This window comes from Onychostoma macrolepis, chromosome 12 (genome assembly GCF_012432095.1).
Source record: "Onychostoma macrolepis isolate SWU-2019 chromosome 12, ASM1243209v1, whole genome shotgun sequence".
NCBI classification, from domain to species: Eukaryota; Metazoa; Chordata; class Actinopteri; order Cypriniformes; family Cyprinidae; genus Onychostoma; species Onychostoma macrolepis.
Genome location: NC_081166.1, coordinates 15,498,746 through 15,524,336, shown reverse-complemented (window position 1 = coordinate 15,524,336; position 25,591 = coordinate 15,498,746). Strand labels below are relative to the sequence as shown.

At 36.7% G+C, this 25,591-nt stretch overlaps 1 protein-coding gene across 5 annotated transcripts in view; it reads right to left on the bottom strand.

Moving 5' to 3' along the window:
- The window catches only part of thrab (thyroid hormone receptor alpha b), a 197,951-nt gene that overhangs the window by 129,982 nt on the left and 42,378 nt on the right, over positions 1–25,591 (bottom strand). The window contains exons 1-2 of one of the 5 annotated variants that reach the window (XM_058794360.1): positions 15,970–16,043; positions 15,540–15,800 (exon numbers count right to left, since the gene is read on the bottom strand). The exons of 1 other annotated variant lie outside the window; for it this stretch is intronic. The gene's annotated coding sequence lies outside the window, so the exon portion shown is untranslated. 3 more of the 5 variants (XM_058794359.1, XM_058794361.1, XM_058794362.1) reach the window with 3 other exon arrangements.

Sequence of the window (25,591 nt, the reverse complement as noted above, 5' to 3'; positions counted from 1 at the left end):
CCCATAATGTATTATTGACAAATGAGCAAATAAACTGGCAGCCGCTTTATGGCTGTTGTGGAAAATGTGTCTGCTGGATTGGAGCACCACATGTAAAATCTCATAGCTAACTATATCTGAACTGGTGGGTCACGACTCAAAATGGGTCAGACAAAAAAAAAAAAAAAAAAAGTGCAAAAGCAAATAATAAAATGCAAATAGCCATACAACTGTATAGTTAGGACAGAAAAATAAATAGACTTATCAGCTTTTTAAATGGGAAAAAATCTTTCACACATTTTTTGTTGTTGAAGTCAAAGGTTGTGAGTCAATCAAAGTCACAACATTCACAACTCAAATTAATTCGTCATTTGGTAGAAGCAAGAGAATTGGCCAGACGACAACACAAAAACTACACAAGGCACAAGAAAATATGACCTCAAATTACATGAAATAAACCATTTGACTTTAAGCATTGATAAATGTGGTTAGTGTCAACCACATTTTAAAATACAGGCTGCTTTTGATGATATTGAACACATCATTCTGTTTAGCTTTGAAAAATGACTTAAGTGAACATTTTTGTGTGATGACAAATAATGAGTCAATTCAAAACAGATTTCACTTAACACTACCCTAGTGAAAATAAATATACTAAAACGTATTTGAAATACATTTATTTAATGCCAAGTATACTACAAATACATTAACATATTTATGTACTTAATAAAAACACCCTGCAATTGTACTTTTGGGGCCAGTTTTACTAAACAGGGCAAATTAGCATGTGAGTCGCAACTCCAAAACAGCGCTGATGGGAGGGGAAATTTCTGCGGGTGATTTACTTACAATGCGCAAATTAAAGAACACAGATGCAACATCTCATTTAAATATCGCCCAACGCAATATACCAAGTGCAGCGCAAATTAGCATAGTCGCAAATAAAGAATAAATAAATAAAAAAGCCACAGTACGTTGAAAAGAACCGGAAGCCAAAAAATTAAGGTTTGCTAGAAGTTTTGATAGACCTGGTATTGCGCGACTCCTAGTTGAGGGTTCCAAGTCGTCTTTTATTTTCTGAAGCAAATTAAAAATAACACTGCTTGGCAAACAATATGTTCGGATAATGTGTTTTTCTGGCATTCAAAAAAATACGTGTGGAAAAAAATCCTCTCCCTTCTACCACACGCTCTCTGTTCTCTGTGGTGCCTCCTCCTAGCAACAATAATTGTAGCCAGTTCAAGCGCAAAAGTTTAAGACATGCTTTTTTTTTTTTGGTGTTAAATAATGGCGCAAATGTCAGTAATTTGACGAGCGCAAACGTTAGTAAAATGCATTGCATGATTCATTTAAATACTCTCCTCCCATAACTCGTCCAAGCCTTTTCAGCACTAATTCGTCACTGCGCGTCTTTAGTAAAACCTGAAAGTACGATTTTAACGCCAAAAGATGGTTTGTGTTGGTGCAAGCTGTTAGTAAAACTGGCCCTTTCTATCCTAAACTGGTATATTTAATGTCTGCTAAATTGGAACAACTAGGCCCAATTTTGTGCTTAATTGTGCAAAAGTCCAACTAAAGATGTACTGAAGTATATTTGAGTGTGAACTATTGCAAGTATACTTAAAAGTATATTTTAAATATCTTGCTTTTAAAGACTTAAAAATCATATAATCCTCATTAATAGTGACATTAAAACACACATCTATCAAAACAATCAATCAATCAATCCAGCGCCAATTGATTTTGGCCAAAATTGCTTTGGAGGGCCAATACCACTGAAATAGTACAGTTTATTTCTAGGATGACGTGTTTTGACCATGTCAGCATCTATTTCTCAATATGTAAAACTTGTTCTGCTGAAAGAACTTTACTTTGATTGGTTTAATGAATCACATGTTAACATTAATCACCCGTTTAACTTCGGGTTTTGGTGTTTCAGTAAAAAATAAAAAAATAAACTTATTTCAGAGCATCACTCGCAAGGTGCGATGCAGGGTAAGATCACATAACCATTTTTATGACAGTGTTTAGGAAAGCATAAAACTAAATTAGGAAACTTTCAAATAATGTCACTGCAATAAACACAATGTTGCCGATGTTAAAGTTAATACTGCCGACAAAAATCACCAAAAATATAGGCTATTGTAACTACCTGATAAATCAATCAGCTCTTGTATTACTACACAACTGCTTTTCTCTTAGTAATGCGCACCTTTCTGTCAAAGTTATATTCTGTTTATTTCTGACTGAATGAACAGCCTCAAGACAAAATAAAAAAGCAATAGAGAAAGCTTTCACACACAGAGAGAGAAAGAGAGAAAAAAAACACAATCTCACCGATGTGGAGATTGATCTGCTGGGGTGAAAGCCAAAATGGGGCCCAGTCCGCGTGCCAAGTCAAATAGCTCTCCCGTCTCAACTCTGTACAGCAGCCAGAGAGCAAGGCAGCTAGCGTTTGACACCTTTTTCATTTTCAGATAAAGTATTGCTTCTCAAAGGCATGACCTATTTTTCCCCTTTACTTTTACCACTTGTTAAAGTCAGATGAGCAAGCCTCTGGCTTTCAGGCAGACATACCAAGCTGCCTGCTGCAGATGTTTGCTCTAGAAACGAGCAAGGAACTTATGACGGCTATAAATGGATGAGACTCACCTTCTGTGCTATCAGGTCATTATGAGATGGCTATATGCTTCTTTTTACATTTACTGTGGCCTGATATCCTAGATGTGATACCAGGTGGTGATGCAGCGCAATTTTGCCGCACAGTGTCTTTTGATGTCAACCTCTGAAATCATTCTGCTCTGATGACCACAAGAAGGCAATAACCTAAAGCTCCGGGCCGTTATTACAGACGAGCTTGACATTAGCAACATTCATGATACAGTCCAAGGCTCGGCTTATCTTATTAAACACAGGTTTGAGTTTAAAATGGGTCATGGATGGCTGGTCTGCATGTGACGGGCCGCCATATACCTCAATATTCTTGGTAAGAGATGGTTGGTTTTCAGAGTGTACCTACCTTTCTGATTCTGAGGATGGCAAGTTAGAAACAAAACTGGACAATCTATGCCAGTGGCATGCACAGACATCCTACTACTTAATAAAATTATTACTAAAACATTATTTTTAAATGAATATTTACCATATTTTATTTAGCAGAAAAATAAAACATCTAATAGGGCCTTAAAACTGTAATTTTTGTAAAACTTTTAATAAATGGCTGTTTAATATTGTATTGCATTATACATGCTTTTTGATTAATAGAATTTAATTTAACTATTAAAACAGTCTAGAAAAAAATGGAATCTAGAAATATTAAAATTGAACAAATGGAATTTGGAAAAAAAAACAAAACAAAAAAACAGAATTTAGGAAAAAATAAAACTGATTTCATAGGGCCCTACAGTTACTGCAAACTGAGCCGCTCTGACACTGAAAACATTATATCATGAGCTGCTTGTGTGTAAAAGAACACAGTGCCATGCTTATTTCGGAAGCACACAGAGCATACATTTAATTAATTAAATCAGAGCTTTTGCGCTAAGCCATATTGTGATTTTGGTTTTATTTTGATGAATCATGCAGCCCTAGCATAGTGTACGGTTCCAACTAGTATGAAAACAACCCATCCAGAATGATTAATGAAGTATAATTTGCATTACCTGCTTCCGGTCACACTTACTTAAAGCATTTCTCAACTCTGCTTGTCACAGAATAAGCCACCTACGTGAGGAAGCTTGCATTCTTCACATGTCTTGCTGTTTAAAGTTTTGGTGATAAATGCAGAGGGATAAATGCTTCAATAACACATAACACAGTGGAACTGGCGTCTCATCGTTACCTAGTTACAGTAGTAAACAGCAGCCACTAGTACTCACAGAGGAACTCATAGAGATGACGCAAACGTACCGCCGTTTAGACTGAAAAGTACAATGAAAGAGACCTGTGCATGGGGAAGGGAAGAAGCATGGAATCAAACTTGAGTTCGGAACAAGCAACTGAACCAAGTGTGAAAAGAACCTGAAAAACAAAGCGTTTATGTGATGTCTTATGGGTGGGTCAGCTCACAGAACTACTTGGCTGCTCTCTACAGAGCCGCTTCAGGTTTCACTGGTTCAGGGTCATTCAGCGATGGGTCTCCACGCCAGACCCTCTCCCTCCTTGCTTGCTCATGAATCACAGCCCACTACAACACAACTGTTGGCCTTGTCCAAATCCAAAATCCATTCCATGCCACTTTGTGGTCAGGCTTCTTTAACTCAGAAATACACACCACTCTTTCAATTTCTCAAGTATAATTCTCCTAAAAAAGTACAGAGAATAATCATGGTACAAGCATATTCAATCAAGCATAGAATATTAAATATTCGTAATTATTTTCCTAAGAACAATAGAGTCTTAACATATTGTTTTATGTAAACTAGCATTTTGGGTGAGTATACTCTATAAAATGCTGGGTTAAAAACAACCCAGCTCTGGGTGAAATATGGACAAACCCAGTAATTGGGTTGTTTTGACCCAGCGGTTGGGTTAAATGTTTAAGCCAACCTTCTGGGTAGTTTTATTTAACTCAACTATTGCTTAGAAATTACTATATTTCTTCCTTAATTAACCCAAAATAGGTTGAAAATTAACATGTATTACTAAATTGAATAAATAATAATTAAATAAACATTTTTTCTTATTAATAAATGTTCACCTTTTGATTACTGATGATGCCTCTAGTAATTAAGTGTCAGATTTTTAAACAATATTTATGTTAAATAAAACTACCCCAGAAGGGGGGTTAAACATTTAACCCATCCACTGGGTCAAAACAAGCCAGTTAGGTAGTCCATATGTCATCCAGCGCTGGGTTATACATATATACATACACATACACACATACACACATATACACACACACACACACACACACATATATATTTTTATTTTAAGAAGTGAACACTTTTATTTAGCAAGGATGCATTAAACGGTTCAAAAGTAACAGAAAACCCATTCACAATTAATGTCTAATTAGTTAAAATTTATCTTTCTACTCATCAAATATTCCCAATTAAAAACAACAAAAAACAAATAAAATACTAAAAATGTTAGTATATGTAATGTATATGTAATGTAATGTATGTATATACACACACACAGAAAAATAAGACTTTAAAATTGTACATTTTTGGGTACAACAGCTTGTCCCTGGAACAGTACCCTTAGAAGGACATATTTATACCTTTTTTACCCCTAATAGGTACATATTAGTACCTTAAGGGTACGTATTACTACTCTAAGGTACTAATATGTACCTATTAGGGGTAAAAAAGGTACAAATATGTCCTTTTAAGAGTACTGCTCCAGGGACAAGCTGTTGTACCCAAAAAGGTACAATTTTAAACCCTTATTTTTCTGTGTGTGTATACATATATATATATATATATATATAAATAATGTATGTGTGTATGTATGCATGTATGTATGTATGTATGTATGTGTGTGTGTATTGTACTAGTTTTCACAGAAAAATTAACCAGCACAACTGAAAAATTACTAAAAATTATAACTGCAAAAAAGGTTCTTTAGATTTTTAACTTGTTCTTCAGAATGGTTATTTTAGGAACTGTTCACTGAAAGGTTCTTTGGGGAACCAAAAATGGTTCTTCTATGACATCACTGCAAAAACATCCTTTTGGAAACTTTATTTTTAAGAGCATAGCACATTGTTGTTGTAGTATAGCACAGGCAGTTGCTAACATATTTGGTTATTTGGATGTACAGTAGGAGGGGAAAGTACACTAGGTTTTTCCTGAACTAGTCAGTCAAGTTTAAGACAGACGAAGTAAGAAATAAAGAGTGCATGGCATAATCTTCACAGAGTGGTGATGACAGCACACTCTGACCCACAGAACTTTCTTTAATGAGACCCTTATCCAATATCTACAGTAGGGGTCGACCGATTATTGGCGCGATATTATTTTTATGATTTTCGGTATCGGTCATTTTCAAAACGATAGGCCGATAAAATTATTTAATTTTTAAACGCGCTATTTGGCTCTGATGCAGCCTGTCAGAACTCACCACTCTGTGGCCTAGAGCAGTCTCCGCCCACGGCGCATCTGATTTGTTGGGAGTCACGAGTCCGACCAATCAATGTGGAAGGCTAAAGGCACTCGCACACCGAAAGCGCTTGCTAACTGGAGCTGCTTCAGTGATCACGCATCAATTGTCTCTCAAAGGCAACAGCAGACGTTGCTCAAGTTGCAATAAATCACAATCCTGAAGTTGCAAAACGCCTCAATATTATCTATTTATGGTTTAAATCGACTCGCGCTATGGACTAGTATCTGTAAATATTAAGCTGCAAAAAGATATGAATTCTAAATATGAATTCTGCATGTCTGCGAGTCTCATATGTGAATGGCACAGACGCGTGGTTTTGATTAGTACACAAACACACTCTGAAGTGCGCGACGCTTGCGGTGTTTTCAGCATCTGCAGTCTCACTAAATGAGGACATAAATACATGAACAACATCCCCAGAACTGCTCTGAGAGTTACTTCATGAGCTTGATTTGAGTAAAACGATCGTCATATCATATACATAGGCTATAAAGAAACTTAAGAGGTCCTCATGGCAACCGTCAAAATAAAAGTTTGGTTTATCTACTAATACTACTACAACAATTACAACTTTTGGTAACACTTTATTTTAGGGTCTCTTAATTAGTTGCTTATTAGCATGCATATTACTAGAATATTAGCCATTTATTAGTAGTAATTAAGCACATATTAAGCACATATTAATGCCTTATTCTACATCCCTAATCCTACCCAATAATATATTTGTTTCATACTAAAGGTAACCTGCTCTGTCTTGTCTTTAAGTGCATTATCAGTTTTGCTCTGCAATGTATTTTGTGGCGTGAGGGTGGCATGGCTTGTCGGACATAGTAACAGTGCTAGTGCTATGCTAGGGGTGCGCCGATCCGATATTCAGTATCGGTATCGCTCCGATATTGGTATTTTCTGCTGGATAGGGGTATCGGTCAGACGAGACCGATCCAAATCCGATATTGTGCGTTTACTATTCTATGTTATTGTGAAGCCCCACAAAAGCCACAAACGCATGATAAAACACCATAAAGTTTTCATGCACTATTTTTCAAGTGATCTGAAGCCGTTACATAGTTTAATGTGAGGTACAGATGAATATTTAAGTCAAGTTCATGTAAACTCTTCTCTCCGCTGCGGCTGTCTGTCATCCTCCATTCAGCGTTCAAACTGCACGCCGTGTTCAGTTACGAGTCAAGACGATGAAACTCTGCAAGATTGTTAAATGTTTCTAATATTATACTTGATCTGTAAATAAAGATAAATGGTTTTGCATAAAATAACTTTATATTGCAGGACTTCATGCTGTCTTCGTGCTGTTTTCAAAATCGTGTTGGTGTCTGTTAGATCACAACACTGACTGGACTAGAGAGCACCATGTTCTTAACGAGCACAGTAACTGAAATTTAAAACTGTTAAAAGAAAAGGCTCAATAAACTATCACACAGATTTAATACACTACACATCAATATCTCTTCACTTTGTGCTTTAAACCTTTATATGCGGAGCTGCGCGCCGAGACTCTGTGTTGCTTCAAGCGCATCATTTTGCACACGGGATGCGCATAAGCGCTTTGTACCGCTCTGTATTTGGAACCTTCCATATCATAATACTTTTGCACAATGAAAGATTATTAATAGCCTTTCTTGTTCGTCTTATGTATGTTTCTGCCTCATTACTATGCTATGCATTTAAAAGAATGTCTTTCAATTTTACAGTATTTATATTTATTATATTACTTGTTTTTCATGAATGTATTTTACAATACAAAGAGCAATGTATATCATTTTGCATTATTATTTTAGATTTAGTCCTACACTTATTCACTTTTATTTGTTCCCCACTAAATGCTTTTTTCTCACTAATTTTAGATTTTATAAAATTGTGCACTCATGATTTTTCTAGAGTAACTTTTGCTACTGAATTATCCACTAACCTAGTTTATAATAGTATTTTTGTCATAGATTAGGGCCTATAATTATATATGCATTCATTTGTTGTTTTTCTTTACAATAAAGTTGTCTATATTTAGTAGATTGTGTGTAACACAAAAAAAAGTCATGATCAGGTCAACACACATTGAAGTATAAATATTTAACACTGAAAAGAAAAAAAAAAAACTGCCCAGGTATCGGAACGATATTGGCAGATACTCAGAATTTTTGGTATCGGACTGGGATCGGTTCTGAAAAAGTGGTATCGAGCCACTCCTAAATTCTTCTAATGCTTAGGCTTAAATAGACTTTCTATATGTTTCTTACTTTGTTCGGTAAAGCCACAGCAGAAACAATGAGGGAAAAGCAACAGGTGTTTCAGTTGCAAGGTAGTTATCTGGACACGCTGATCATAGTAAACTCAAGGCAGTATAGCAGTATAAGCAGCAGCAGCATCAACAAAACAGAGCAGTTGTGAAGTTGAGTTTCTCGTTCCCTCTATGCGGGCCTCCGAATCCTCTATCGCAGTGTGGAATCTGAAGATGTGATCTCAACCATTCTTCATTATGGAATCTCACCTCAGTTCTCAACCCCCCTTTCCTTTTCTCACAAAATATCACACATTTTCTGCAGGTGCGGTAAGCTGCCAAGATCAATCCTCAGCTCGCTGCTGGGGGCTGCACGCGATTTGTTACTTTGAGACTCGACTGTAATAACTCCAAAATATAGTGAGATCATTCGGCATTGTTTAAATTAAAATGAAATAATGTTATTTGCCCACGCTTGTTTACACTGTAATCATCCAAATGATTCCCTAACGAATGTTTAAAGGGATAGTTCCAGCTTTCTTTCTTCCATTGTGACTTCCAAAATTTCTTTATGTTCCATAGAAGTCAATTTCTCTAAATATTTCTTTTTATGTTCCGCAGAAGTAAATGGCAGAATTGTCATTTTGTGATGAACTGTTTCTTTCAAGAAACAGCCACTCTCACAGGTTGAAGCTTCATTTCAAAAGCAATTCCACTGGAAACCACCACTTTTCTACCGCCATGACATGACATGACACAACACAGATACATCAACCTTTGAAAACTCATTCACAAACCTCTTGTGAGATAAAGAACTTTTTCTTTGAGAGAAGCCAGAAATGTGACCATAAACAGGAGTTGCATCCAACTGTGACAATGTGCTGTAAATTAACAGAAGACATATTGGCTTGCAGCATGAGAGCTGTCAGTTTCCCACTGCACAAAAAACTACTATTCACTCATCTGGGTTTTCAGCATTATTTTTTCCTATAAACTGTTGAACACAAACTATACAAGCAGCCACCAGCATGTGCTGACATACAAGTTCAGAATAGCCCAAAATATGATTAGACTGAAATCAGGCTGCTATTTTAGGATTGAAATAAATGACAACAGCTTCTTTCTGGGTTTGTATACAGAGGTATTTAGTGGTAAAAACAGGCATCTGGTGTAACTGATGGACTAAATATCAAAGGCGTAATAAAAAGAATATGATCAAGAGGTGTGGCACAAAAGCGCTGCCAAACCCTCAGCTCCTGGAAACTGTCCAGCTGAATTTCCCAAGCGTGAAAGTTTACATAAAAAAGACCTCCTAAAAAGTAGGATTCCTTCTTCACTGTAACAGTTTCATAGTGATTCAAGATTATTTTAATGACACAGACCTCCCAAAGTTAATGCCAGGGCCATCTCTAAACACCCATTAACATAACATATAATAGCAACATAATGCATAAATGGATGTATATCTGCAACACATGGAGTACAAATAAATAAAATACCTACATTTGATTTTAGTATTGAACATACTGGTTAACGCATAACTTCAAGTGCTTTTGATTCTTTACCAACTCCATTTTAGTGTACATTACCTATAGAAGTTATACATTACCCAAGATGATGACGAATGCATTTTTCTGCTGTTAAATCATGCCTTCCATCAATGCATCTCAGTTTTCAGAAACGGTGTATTCCTTTTTCCACACACGACTCAAGACTTCTCTAAAGCAACCCAAACTGAAAATGAGCTTTGTGCGACTCCCATTCATAAAGTTAATTCAACACATACTTCATACTGTTGTGAGACTGCAATTTTCAGATCTGTGATAATCTCTTTATCTCTTTTTTTCAAGGTTGGTTTGAATAGAGTGCTGCAGGAACGCAGAAACAAGGTAGCATTTTTGAACATCCAGTTCCATCATCCCAAAGTCAATGAGTTTTATGCCTTAAATAATGTCTGAAGCTCAAGATATTTTCATATTTTATTCTATAACATAAAATACATTAGTTATACCACTCCTGATTTTTTTAATGCCTTTAAGTCTTGAAAAAGGTGGTCGCTAACAAGTGACTACAAAGACTACAAAAGTTACCAAGAACATTAAACATCAATCTACTCACTAGTCTGCTTTTACAGCAACTTAGAGATTTTAAAGAACATTTAAATAAACAAAAACGACTAACATACTACATCTACTATACAACCATGGTACTATCTATTAACACATTCAGCTCTCGACAGCTACAAACAGTCTAGCACAAGCTACACTTCATCATACGCTGTAGTTAAACATATAAAATATACAGATAAATCCCATCTTTCAACATTATACTCTGAGCGTACCTATAGTCAATAAAACAAGTCCTTTGCACCATTTCCAATCCAAAAAATATAAATTAGCACATTCCAAGCCAAAAGAGCAACAGGGAGGAAGCCACTGAGACCAGATTAAAAGGCTGTCTTAGATTTAGGGCTGTTAATTAGTGTGAAGTGTGGCTTAAAAAAAAACGCCTCTCAAGACTCTGTTCTCATGAAGGCCAGTATATAATTTGGTCTCGCGCGCCTGCCGCCCATTGCGGTTGTGCTTGTGTGGGGGCAAAGGGGACGGTTTTGTGTGGAGCTGGTTAAAAAGGCCAGATCTGAGCCAGAGTCCCTGGTCCTCATTGACATGGAAACCACATGAACAAACCAATAACAGTAACTAAAGACAAAAAAGATCAAATACAGTCGGGAGTTGGCCTGCAAGAAGAGGACAATGAAGGCCAGAAAGAGTGTTTTGGGTATAACAAACCAATGGAAGATATCAAACAAACTTATGCGAGTATGCATGTGTGTATCTGTGTGCGCACAGGTCCGTTTGCTTGTGTGGGCCGCGTTATCTCAAAGGGGCCAGTGCAGCGGTGGGTGACGTTCACGGGTGATCGTACTGAGTGGTGATAAATTCATGTTCTACGGGACAGCGGTTGTGCTTATCAGAACTGAAGCCGTGTTGCCCTCCGCAAACGTTTTAGACCAAAGTCGAAGTTCAATTTCGGCATCTGCCACTATGCATCTGCTGCGAACGCAGTCAAAGAAAGAGGTTAACATGCATTACTTGTAGCACAGCCATGAATTATGTAACAAACGACACACAGAATAGTCAAGGCTATGTTACAGCTAAAAACAGTAATTATCTCTAAAAAGAAATGCAGGGAATTGTACAGGACCTCTTTTTAATGCTCCATGCATAAGAAGAAATGCTGAACTTATTCTGACGCACTTTCTTATTTCCAAGCCTCATTCTGAAAATCTAGAATTAAATGCTATAGGGCCCTATGATTTCCACGATGCAGAAAACGCAGACAGAATCACAGGATCCAATCATAAAAATGGAATTTACTGTAACATGGAATTGAATATCACGGAATTTGCCCAATTTGGGATGAATAAATTGAAAGTAGGTCAGTACACTTAAATCAAACGTGATATGGACTAGTGTCTGTGAATATTAAGTGGCAAAAATACTATTTAAAAATGAATCCCGCATGTTCCTGCCAGCCTGTTAAAATAAAAGTTTGGTTTAAGTTAACTTCACAGAAATATTACTTAATGTAATGATGGCGCTACTACTACTAGCCTAATAAAAATATTACTAAAACAATATTTACCAGAAAAAATTGTTTACCAGAAAATTGTAAATCCACAACACAGTATTTCTGAAAAAAAAAAAAATTATATATATATATATATATATATATATATATATATATATATATATATATATATATATATATATATATATATATATATATATATATATATATATATATAAAATAATTTGATAATAATTTGAGAAAAATAATAAAACATATTTCATAGGGACTTAATTTAATTTTTGTTAAACTTTTAATAAATTGCTGTTAAATTGTGTAAGTTTCATAAATTCAAAGAATGAGACATGCTTTTTGATTAATATTTTTAATGTAACCATTAAAATAGAGCCTAGAAATATTCAAACGGGGAGGGAAATGGAATTATGAAAAATTAAAACAGAAAGAAAAAAACGGTATTTGGAAGAAAACAATAAAAGGAATTTGGAAAGACAAACTAGTTTTTAACCAGCATGCTGGGCCCCACTAGGAAGCCTCAGCAAAATTCCATTGGGCCTCAAGATGACTTACATTTTTTTAAATAAAGACAAATCATGCTTTAAAGTAAGCCAAAATGATTTAATTCACCCCAAACTATTAGGAATTCTACAATTATTTTAGCTACTTGTTTTAATTTATGGACACTATGAATTTCTGTAAAAATTTGCTGAGGACAGTGGGAGGCCTTTGCCGAGATCCACTATCCTAGACTAATAGTGGTGTACAATTCATATCTCAATGGTTGCATCCAAAAATTGCATGCTTCCATAGTAAATGAAAATGTAAAATAGTGTGTGAAAAGAGTATTCACAGTATTCATAAAACAGTTGGCAAAGAGTACCCGGATGAACACTTATGAACACTTTACTATACCATGAGGCCACTGGGGATTTGTGAATTGCAGTGAAGCGATGCAATTGACGATGTACATCACATGAAAATTCATAGTGCATATGGATCATACTTTTTTAACAGTCGCAAAGTATTGTACTTATTCAAAAGCAATACTCTCTAAGAGTAGGCCTATGCGATTTTGGACGTAGCCACTCATTACTTAACAAATCAGACTCAGTGATCCAGTTCCATCATTTACCAGTTGCTGTTTATCACACAAATCTATCATATGACATTGCAGGACTTAGAATATAGTGCATGAAACGTATGAACCACATTTACAGCACTTTTAAATTAATTTGAAAGTCTTAGTGTTCACTTGATTTCATTAAATTGCAAAAAATGAATTTTCATTTTTGGGTGAACTGTTCCTTTAAAGTGATAACTGAACATCATATTGTAGTAATACACTATTATAAAATATAAATTATACTATGGCAAAGAGGCAGGGTATTGTCTTTCAGGTCAGATGTCATTTAGTAAAGTAAATTGCTGCAATCTAAGGAAACATTTTTCAGCATTTTACAAAAATAATAAAATCCTGAGCGATAACGTTGGTTGATGTTTTACAAAATGGACTTATCAGCTTTCTAGTATGTGTGCTTTAGATAAAACTGCATGACACATACAGGGTACGTACGAGACAGCACGCTGTGATAAACTGCAGGTCACAGCCTCAACGCGTGCGCTCTGCTACTTACACTACAAATTATTTTACACCCGAATGCACAAACACAAATGAGAAGGCTAAGGATTACAGCTTTGTATATTTCATTGAGCAAATGCTTCACCATCTTACATAATCAAATATGAAATGAATGAAAATCAGCCAACTGAGGTGTAAAACCCGATGACTAATCTAGGTTGGGCGTGATGTTGCAAAAACATACAAATCAAAATAATCAGGACAACTGACATATGATGCAAAGGATTAAAAACCCTTTAAGAATTTCCAAGTGCCTGATGGGTTTATAGAAGTGGCCACAAGCTAACCATGCTCAAATTGCAAACCCATCATTGTTAGACTGACAAACCTCAAGACCATTTAAATTACCCAGCATGCTTTTTGAGCATCTGCTCTAGCACCATATTGACTGGGATAACAACTTCAGCTGCAAAGCCTTAACTTAAAGTTACTGCTCATTTTCACTGGGCACTGTTGGTAGTGTTGACCTATATAGCAAGAGGCCATGGTATAGCGGACTGCTAGGAGAGGGGCCAGGGAAGGTCACTTCCTCCCCATTAAAAACTCATCAGAGCCCGACACAACAAGGCAAGCTACTGTTGGACAATGACTGCAACTCATCTTTGCATAGCTTTATAGCTCAAAACTAGCAAGACATGCTACACTTGAAACGAATGAGCAACATATATGTATATGTATGCATGTATGTATGTATGTATGTATGTATATTATATATATATATATATATATATATATATATATATATATATATATATATATATATATATATATATATGTGTGTGTGTGTGTATATATATATATATATATAGGGCGGCCTTTGGGCAGTGCAACTGGGCCCGTGCTCTGAGGGGCCCTGCTGCAAATGGACCGAGGCGTCAAAAGTTACAATTACAACATAAGATGTAATTGTAATGCAACAACAGGTGTCTTAAATTTTCCATTCTGCACATATTAATATATTTGATGTTCACCTACCCATGTTGGAAAATGAGAGCAATTAGTAAATGCTTAAATACCTGCATATTTAATTTGCCTTCATTGTATTAAGAAGAACTGTATGTTCTCTAACACAATTCAAAAAGCAATTACTAGATTAGTAATTAAAAACAGGTCACATTGATATGCATCACTTTGAACGTAATTCAATTTCACTTTGAAGAATGTGCTTAAATGATGGAAATTGCATTAATTAATACAAACAAAGCTTTCGGTATCTTCAAGCAATTCAACATACTGAGAAAGGGAAACTGTCAATACATTTAAAATCAAGCTCTTGAGTATCTGCAATATACTAGTCTTATTAAAAAGTCTGAATTGAGAGTTTAAAAGTTCAGGTCAAAGTCCATACTGCAAAACTGCCACATAATTTACACATGCCATTTTCACTTTTAAAATAATTATCCATGTTCAAATTATTAAAAATATAAATTAAATAAGTTAGCCTACTGTAGATGCTGCATAATGAGTTTACACAAACTTTTCCCACAGGGAGTAAACTAAAGCATAAACTCATATTTCCATCCTTCACTTATTTACCTGTTGGTGCTGTCTCTTCCATGCACATATTTTAGGTGGAAAAGAACACCTGAAGTGAACCCATCAGCACAAAACGCATGCCAGCTTTCAGTAGAGTGTGTGTGAGAGTGTGTGGCAGGCGCATACTGTACCACTAGACACGGGGCTACAATGTGTCTGTTTGGTACAGTATGTGCCTGCTACAAACTAGGCCGTACATACAGCAAGACACTCTTTGCACCGGCAACCTGTGCAATGTCAGCCGCACTAACATGCAAAAGCCCGCGTGTACTATAGCCTGTAGTGTCTTACAGTGGAGAGCGACGGGAATGAATCGTTTTAGCTTTAGGACCGCTGACCTGTCAAAGCACGCAGCTAGCGTACGCTGGAATTAGCTTCGTACGGCAGAAGAACACGAGCGAATGTTGCATAAGCGCGAGAGCAGTAAATAAACACGCAAGGCGCGCGACTCACCGTGTGAACGTTTGTCGGGTTTCAGGGAGATCGCGGGGATCCTGCGAGTCGCAGAGAAGTGGAAACGTCCTGCTTCGTGTATCCAGTGCAAGTGTGGAGACACTAGTGCACACAGCGAGCCGATACCACCGCAGCGTGCCTTCAAACTACTGTTTCCTCCTCCCAAAGTCCTCCGTTTGCTCTTTAGGACGTGCACTAGGCTCTCGGTGGTGGGTTTTCCCCTTAGTTTGAAGGGAAGAAAAGTCCTCTGCCTTGCCCGTGCTGCCACGACAGGGATTTGAAATGAAGAGAAATACTACAATCGCTCCTCCCTCCCCGGTCCCAATCATGTACAGTACCACAGGGAGCGTATAAAACAATTTAATAAAACGATCTACCGCTCTCTACAGGACTAACACTGTAAAATACTTAAATGACTGCACTCACTCACTCACTCTCTCTTTTTCTGGCTGCTGTCAAGTGAGGCGAATGACAGCGCGCGAAGCGTCAGTCAATGCCCAGCATCATTCACTGAAGGTCCTCGCTCACCGCCGCGCTTCTGATTTAAAGGTGCACGCAGCGTTTTTGCTAATTAAAAAGTGCACATAAAAATATCATTTAAATAATGTAAACTCACATGATATCAGACACATGGCTTAATAGTATTTTAGAAAAAGCTATTTTATTCTAGCCTACATGGGTCGCCCCCTCAGGAGATCACATGACCAGCCATGTCATACAATTTTTTATGCTAATAATTAGAGCAACAATAATTTGTTTACTCTAGCTCTTCCAGCCAATGATTATAAGGGACCTTAGAATATAAAACCAAACAATATAACAACAAACATGATACAGCATAGTCCAAAATAAAGTAATAGAGTAGGTGTGCAATTCATGAGTCCAAACTTTTAACAGAGATTGTCTTACTATAGGGAGATGAGAGGGTCTGTATTACTTACTACTGGAGAAACGTAACGGCTTACTTGGATCAATAAGCAATAACATTACAGCCTTGACGTCCTTGAATTTAAGCCAGAGTTGTACGACACTCTGTCATCGTTTACAGATATCATTGGAATGAATGAGAAATGCCATAAGCTGAATCCCATCTGTCGCAAAAAGTCAGTGACTTCTCTAATAAAACAGCATTTTTTTCATGGTAAACTCTAAACGATAGTTCAATCCAAAATCATTGTTTAGTGTAAAACATGTTGAAGATTAGCAGATAGGCTGTGGATTCATTAAATGATAAGCCGTTTCCTCTAAAAAGCTGTTTATTTAGCGTAGTGAAGCCTCTCCTCCATCGACATCCATTAAAAAAAATGGATTTCCCACGTACTGCCAAAGCGGAAGCATTAGCATTAGCCGTTACGGGTTTTTTTGGCTAAAGGTTGCAGGCTTGCCTTCTAGTGGCTTTGCTTTTAATGCATTTTGGCCATTCATGCACACAACAGCAGCATTTTGGGGGCCTGAAAACACGAACGTTTGACAACGGTTTTCAAATGAGTTTTTGAAAACAATACGATCATTTAGCCTGACTATGTCAGACTTCGTACTTCAATTTCAGTTCGCTTCTGTACTCAGTCTGATATAGCAAACCATCTCCCAGTTTATCTCCGACTCCGCTTATCTCAGTTTATCTCCAACCAACGAACAGAGTGGGGGCTGAGAGCTGTGACGTAGATGCTAAGCGCTGAATTTAAGATTTGTAGTTTAGGTGAGGGAAATCTAAAACGACAGCGGACATGGAGACACGGGATGCTATTCACTCTGTTGTGGAGAATATTCCCGGCATTTGCGGTGTTTGGTTCACATTTTGAATGGAGGTGATGTTGTGGCCCTACTCCCGACAGGTTTTGGGAAAAGTTTAATTTGTCAACTGTTACCGATCGTCAGCAAGAAACCGGGGAGGCCAAAGTCCGGCAAGGTGATAATTGTGGATGCGTAGATTTACTTCACATAATCTGCAAAAGTCGTTCACAGCCATCTTCACTCCGGTATTTCAAATCAGTGACATTATTCGCATGCGTATTACGTGTTCAGTTTATGTGTGCAGGCATGTAGTGTTTCCTTACAAAGTGACATTGCCAACTATTGGCCTGACATGCATAATATTGTAGTTGTGGATCGGTGTGAAAAGGGGTCGATGTCGTCTGTACGTAAAACTTTTCAAAAACATAAAGGTAGAACATTTCCCTTTTTAGTACATCGCTGTTATGTAGACATACCCTTGAGTGAGTAAGTAAGGTTACTTTTTTTATACACCTTATAGATGAAGTGTAAAAATGAAACATCCAAAGAAGCAGTTCCTATTGCAGTAATGAAACAAACAAGCCACAGTGACACGCAAGTCTTTTGACACAGATTGAGGAAAAACATTAGGAGGGCATAAAGTGGCAAGCACGAAAATACCCTCACAACTGCTGCAGGGGACAGAACTAAACAGATGAAAAGGAACAAACACACACACAAAGTTAAACAAACAGGTCAATATAAGGCAGTAGCAGTTTGTAAAATAAACTTCATTCATCCAAGATGATAGGTGTCAGTATAGAGCGCAAAACATCTTGTGCTAATGGGGCAAATAAAAACAATCTAACTATAGAAAAACTTGCACTTGTTGTGGAGAAAAGTCTTCTCTGTCTTGCAAAATAATGCTCAGGAGGCATCATGTTTGTCATGTGACACACAGCAGTAGGCTTATGTTTTACTTAATTTTTCCTTTTTTATTCAAAATATCCCCAAATGCTTTAAATATATCATGAAATATCTCAATTCTGAAATATGTGTAAGTACATGCATTTTGCACCTTTATATACAGTATCATGTTAGTTCATCTATAACAGGCGATGGAAAGTAGCCTAATGTTAGTGTAATATATTAACTATGCATAGAGTCTGTCTTTTTACTTAAGGGGTCATCGGATACGGCGTGCACTTTTACAAGATGTTTGAACTGAAATGTGTGTTGGCAGTGTGTGTACACAACCACCCCATAATGATAAATATCCACCCAGTGTATTTTTTTTTTAATCTCGTTCAATCATTTCCCCTTTCTCATGTCAAGCCATTCTCAGATGCCTGTCTAACGTCACACAGACCCTGGCCCCTCCCACAATCGTTGATCGACACTAGCGTTTTACCTTAGACCCGCCCTGAGTGAGCTGTCATCAGTCTGCCATTGTTTGGACGCCGGAGCAGGAGTAGACAAGAATGGCTCCTAAGCAATTGAGGTGTTCTGTTGTTGGATGTAATAATGAACATAGCAACTGTCATTTACTCCCGACACCTGAGCCGCTGAAGACGCAGTGGATTACCTTTGTTTTTGAAGGGAATGTGCCCCCCGATCTGCCTAAATGCGTTTATGTTTGCACAAATCATTCGTGATCCAAGTGAGTATAAGGTTCTTTTATGAATCTTTGCAAATTGCCTTTCCTAATAACATGCTAGTTAGCAAGTTCTGCGGCTAAAGTAAACAGTCTCTTGAGAAAGGCTCATCACCCCACAGAAGAGAGGGGCGGGGTGATCAGAGCTCATTAGCGTTTAAAGGAACATGCACTAAAACGGGTTGCTGAAAACAGAGCTGATTTTGACAAGGTAAAAAGGTTGTTGTTTTACACTACCATTTAGAAATTTTATCCAAAGTACTGTATGTAATAGACTTTTCATTAAGACCCTAAAGAATCATATCAACTTGTGGAAAATGGGCATCGGATGACCCCTTTAAGTACCATATATGATTGTCATGCCATAAAATATTTTTAATATGACTGACTTTGTATTTAACGTGAATTTTATAAAAAACATTGTAAGTTACTAATTATAACACTTTCATACAGAAAGACAGCAAAGAACATTATCATTTCATTATCCAGACTGCAATCTAGCCAGCGTTCAAGCACTCTCAAAAACTCCCATTATAATCACTGAAGCGGTTTGCACTGTGAAATGAATATCATAATTACATCGTACACACATCTACACTTTGTTCTTTCTGATGAGAGAATTTGCCAGAGAGCAGAATTCACTTAGCGTGCGTGCACACTGAACAAAACACCGGAGTTTCAGCAATGACTCATCTGAACTCCTCTGACTGGCTATTGCATTCATAAGCTCAACAGAATCTTGAGTGATTGGTTATAATGCAAAGTGCTGTAAAAATGCGTCTGTCTCTCTAGCTCAGCGCCAGACAAACTGCGAACGCAGATTTGAATTTAGCAGCTGGTGATGTGCCGCACTCAAGGTTCTAATCACCCTGGTGGGATGATATCAAAATGTAAAAAAAATATGAATTGCCTATTTTTTGTCTTTTGGAAGCTGCAATCAAAATCCACTTGGCTCAAAAATCTGAGGGGGCACGTGTCCCCTCGGTTTGAATGGGCATGACGCCTCTGGTCTCCTCATTAATGGTTACATTGTTGTACCTTGTAAGCGTGGCTGTGCCAATTAACCTGCATCAAATCATGTAATAACAGAGTATTTGCCTCATTATTTTTATCATAAAACCATGTTTGAAGGCCATGCAGCCTAGAAGAGCAACTTAGCATCAACCACAAATGCCAACCACAAGTAGCTTCAGCTAAAATCTTGTTTGTTCCTGTTTAACTTCTTTCACTGCCATGTAGGCCATGAGGCCTTTATATAATATAATCTGGCTTTCTACAATTGTTTTGTATATTATAAATAAAATATTTCATCACACCTTTCAAGGAATAGTTGGCCCAAAAATAAAAAATTATGTTATCATTTACTCACCTCCATGTTATTCTGATCCTGTATGACTGTTTTTGCCCATACAATTAAAAGTCATTGTGGTCTAAAATAACATTGGACACCAATGAATTTTATGGTACAGACAAAAGAGCCGAGACTTTATAAAAAATAAAATATTTTGTATTTCACAGAAGATAGGAAGTCACATACTCAGAAAAGGTCTATTTTCTTGAAAATGTATAGTCATCTTTTCAGTAACAATGTGATATTGATTTGAATTTCACTAAAAAGGCACAATACTGTTTTGCACCGTGGGGAAATACTCTCTACATCAGACTGTTCCGTTCAAGGTTGTTCTGCTAAATCTCACAGTGAGTTATAAAGATGGTACATATTTGATGATGAGGTCTGATCAAACCTAAAACAGAATGAGACATTTGAGCAAATACATGAAGGACAAATGGACTAATTAGAGACATGAATATTCATAAGCAGGAAAAAACCCAGAAGCAAACAAACCCTGAGCAAAGAGTACATCTTCAGGACTGCAATAGACATAAGGCTTGAAAAATGCAACAGCTCAGGCACTTAAAAAATAATGCTCACTCTCATACTAAAACCAAATTAAAGACTCATCTTTGAGGCTGTGCATGTCTCTGCATAAATAACAAAAGAAGCTGTAATTTTCAATTTGGACGTTGATATTTGAACAGTTGCTTATTTCATTTTTTGTCCTAAAAAAGAACTAAGCAGGGGAACAGGGCAGCACATTCAGCTAGAAGGCGATCATTTGCAGATAACAATCTTCTGCTCAGAAAGTCTAGAGTCCAATTTCCAATACACATTTGTTCTATTACCTTTAGTTATCAAATCAAAAGTGACTTTGGTTGGCCAAAACCCCACATAACATAATAGTTTGGTTTTGCATCTTTAAAACTAATAAGTCTAATAAAGCTAATACTTACAGTATATTGACAGCATGTAAGGTATATTTCCAACAAATCTTTAATTTTTACCATTTATGGATGAAAATTAAGTGCTCATGTACTGTTAATTGATCATTTTAAGCATTTCTTTCTTTAAAGATTTATTTTTGGCATTTTTGCTATAGGACAGATCAGACATGACAGGACAGGAAGCGAAGTGGGGGGAGGGATCAGGAAATGTCCTCAAGTTGGGATTCAAACACAGGACACCCAAAGTGCAATGGCGCTGAATGTCGGCACACTGCCCACAAGTCTATCAGTGTAGACATCGTTTTAAGCATTTATTTATTTGCTTAGTCACTTTAAGTCAAGTTAGTCCACTCAACAGGCGTCATAGCAATTTTCATAGCATAAATTATTATATAGGTTTATATAGGTCAAAAAGTATAGTTAACCATTATTATAATTGAAGTTCATGATGATTTTCTATTAAACTGAGTTCTCTTAGTTATGCTATGCTCAGTATATCAAATAAATATATACATTTCTGCTTGAGATGTTAATGAAACCGAGCCAAACTATAATGATTCAAGCCACTAACAACATCTCATCCAAAATTCTGTTCTTCCACACACTCACTAGAATAACATACAAAATTCCTCTGATCTCAGTGGGGTGCTAAACCATAGATAACATATGAAGTTACCAATAATAGGAAGTTGAGTGCCAACATATGATGAAGGATTGTAAATGCATATTTTGTGTGGTGTTCTTTAAGACCTACCGCAAACACAAAGCGTCATATGCAGTGTTATGTTTCTGTCAACAGATCATCATCATAACTGATGTTCAAAATATTTTGAACACACTGCAGTAACAGTGTCCCAAACAGATCTTTAAGTCTTATGAGTGCTGTGTTTTTCTGTGATTTGTATGAATCTTCAGGCTGAATCCTTTTAAAGTCAAGCTCTCTAACAGACTACAATTTTGCCTTGAGAAAGTATACAAAATGTATCTTTTTTTTAATGCACGGTTTGTAATTTAGATTTTAAATCAGTGGAGAAATAAAAGTTGAAAAGTCATCACAGTGTGTAAAATGGCTAGGGATGGGCGGTGAAAGGAATGAAATAATTTTAGTGTAATTTTAAAAATACACTAATTTAGGAATTCATGCTGGTCTAAACTGTTTTTTCAGGGTATGGGCAACTTTAATCCGTCCCAGAGGTTCAAATAAAGGCATCATGTGATCAACGCTCCAAAGATCTCCTTCTTCCTCATCAAATCCTGGTCTCCCACAGTATGATTCTGTGTAAAACTCTTTAATGGTGCATGTTAATACTTAACACAAATGCCAACATCTTGTAAAGCACAATCCAATTACTGCCTTAAAACCAACTCTAAGACTAGTAAACTGCTTTCAAATGTATTAGAATCCAGAAAATCCAGGGTTTTTTACTTGGGGGGAAATGTTAAGATTCTAATATGACTTCTTGTGGGATTTAAAAGCCAATTATGATATGTACACATAAATGTTTGTAAATTTGCTTGATATTTTGGTAAATTTGACTGAAATTACCAAACTGCTGCAGGGTTCGTTTTTTTGTTTGATCAATTTAAAGGGATTCTTTAAAGGAATTTAAAGTTCACCCAAAAATGAAAACTCTGTTTTTTATTACTCACTTTCATGTCGTTCCAAACCCGTAAGACTTTTGTTCATCTTCAGAATACAATTTAAGACATCTATGATGAAATCTGAGAGCTTTCTGACCCTGCATAGACAGCAATGCAACGTATGCATACTCACGTGACTGTGCATCAAAGACTGACACAGATAAGAAATTGTTGAATAAAGTAGTTATTTTTGTTTTCTTCGCACACAAAAAATAATCTTGTAGCTTCGTAAAATTATTCGACTATTTTAACGATGTCCTTACTACCTTTCTGGGCCTTGAACGTTGTGGTTGCATCTATGAACATAGACGGGTTTGGAAAGACAAGGGTGATTAATTATTGACAGAATTTTTGGGTGAACTACCCCTTTAAGTGTAAAACGGTTGTGAAAAGTGATTGTTAATGGAAAGGAATGCCAGTTTGATCTGCATGGCTACAGTTCTTCCAGCCATATCTTGATTTTGTTTTTGTGTAGCTGAGAGCTCATCAGGGTTGTAGTTCGAATCCTGGGTGGAGTAAGAAAGGAAGTTGTTTCAGTACAAGAGAGCAGAAGTTTCTTATTTTCCTGTCGTTCTTCAAGGCAACAAGCCAGAAACAAGCTGTGTGCTTGTACAAGGTTTCAGTGTTTACAGCACACAGGCTTATTTGTGACATATTCCTAAAGCTTTTCTCTTTATTAGTTAAAAGATGTCCCATGCTGACAAAGGCACTGTTGTCATGGTGCTGGCACAAATAAAATGCCTACAGAGCAGCTGAAGATGGCATCAAAGAACGTAAACGAATCCTTTGATAGGCTGTTTATGTCACTACATTACACCCCTGTACAAACACAAAGCATTTAAAAAGTAGCTATAGCCTGCTGTGGTGCCACAGCTAATTATGCCTTGTGTTCGTGTAACCTTTCCACCTTGCATTCATTCAAAAGTATGTAAACAAATAAGGGTTAATCTAGTAAATGGAGAAAGGAAAGCCCAGGAAGCGTGCATTAGAGCAGAAATCTGATAAAACACGAGTGCTTTGGCTAGCTGCTCTTGAATAATTGCAGGACTTTGCTGATGCTGGGATCCATATATGGTGTTAGTCTGTAATTCAGCTTTTAAGAGAAATCATTTGTGGATAAAGAAAGACATGTCCCATAACTGCTGAAATCATACTTTTTATCATAGACCTTCACACCAGTATCTCTCTTAAAAGGGTCATATGATGCGATTTCAAGTTTTCCTTTCTCTTTGTGTGTTACAAGCTGTGCATAGATAAATTCCCTAAAGTTGCAAAGACTAAAGTCTCAAACCCAAAGAGATATTCTTTATAACAGTTAAGACTCTGCCACTCCCTCCTAAAACGGCTCATTCAAACACGCCCCCGCATGTCAATGTCACAGTGTGGGAAGATTTACATAACACCGCCCAAACATACACGCAAAGAAAGAAGGCGTAACTTTTATTCTCGCTGTAGTGTTGTTGTTGCCGTCACCATGTCGTGGAGAGCGAAAGTACTTTGTTTGGTCTTCCAAATGAGTACACAACTAGAAATCAGTGGTTAAGTTATATTTACAGAACAGTACAACGCAAATATTCAAGTGTGTGCAGCGCATTTTACGGAGGACTATTTCCTGATCTTGGGAGAGAGTAGCCTACAATGTGAACACTATGAATGGCTGTGAACAGCAATTCCATTACTGAATGGTAATACAATATTTGCAGGAACAGCTGTCATAGAACAACTTTTTTTAAGGTCAATTACACTGAAGGCCACTTAACCCCACTTAACCTTCGCTCATCTTTGGAACACAAATTAAGATAATTTTGATGCATTCCGAGAGCTCTCTGACCCTCCCATCGACAGCAAGGATCCTTACACGATCAAGGCTCAGAAACGTAGCAAGGAGATTCTTAAAATAATCCATGTGACATCAGTGGTTCAACCGTAATTTTATGAAGCTACGAGAATACTTTTTGTGGACAAAGAAAACAAAAATAACGACTTTGTTCAACCGTTCGTCTCCTCTGCATCACCCTATAGCGCCATTTTGGAGAGTATCACATACAAACAACGTATGCAATGTATGTACGTATGTTCAGATCAAAGCGTAAACAAAGTAAACAGAACATCCGCGTACAGTGCTGCTGACACAGAACAGCATACATTGTTTACGTATGTGATACCCTCCAAAATGGTGCTATAGGGTGAAGCGGAGGAGACGAATTGTTGAATAAATTCATTATTTTTGTTTTCTTTGCGCACAAAAAAAAATATTCTTGTAGCTTCATAAAATTAAGGTCTGTCCCTTTAACCCTCTATAGGACTAATTGTGAATTTACAGCTTAAAAAATTATTGATTTTATATTATACATATACAGTATTTAGGAGTAAAATCATTTTCCAAAATTTGTTTTCTTCATTTGATCTTTGACCTTTTTTTTAGGGAATCCGTCATTCATAACTAACGTTGTCCCATTAGGATCAATTATTTTTTGGCAAATTGTCTGAAACTTCATACACAATCAAATGCTTTTTCACTATCTGAAAAGAAGTGAAAAGGTCTTACTGTTTCGAAAAAACATTAAAAATCTTTATGAACATTCAGTTTTTTTCTTGTGCTGCTATATTTGATTTGGAACTTGTGCATGAAAATGTCTAAAACTTGACACAAATTCGGATGCAATTTCACTGCCTGAAAATCATGTGTCATGTGTTTAATGTGTCAATACCATTAAAACAACTTTAACATTGTGTTTCATCTTGGAATTTCAAATTAATT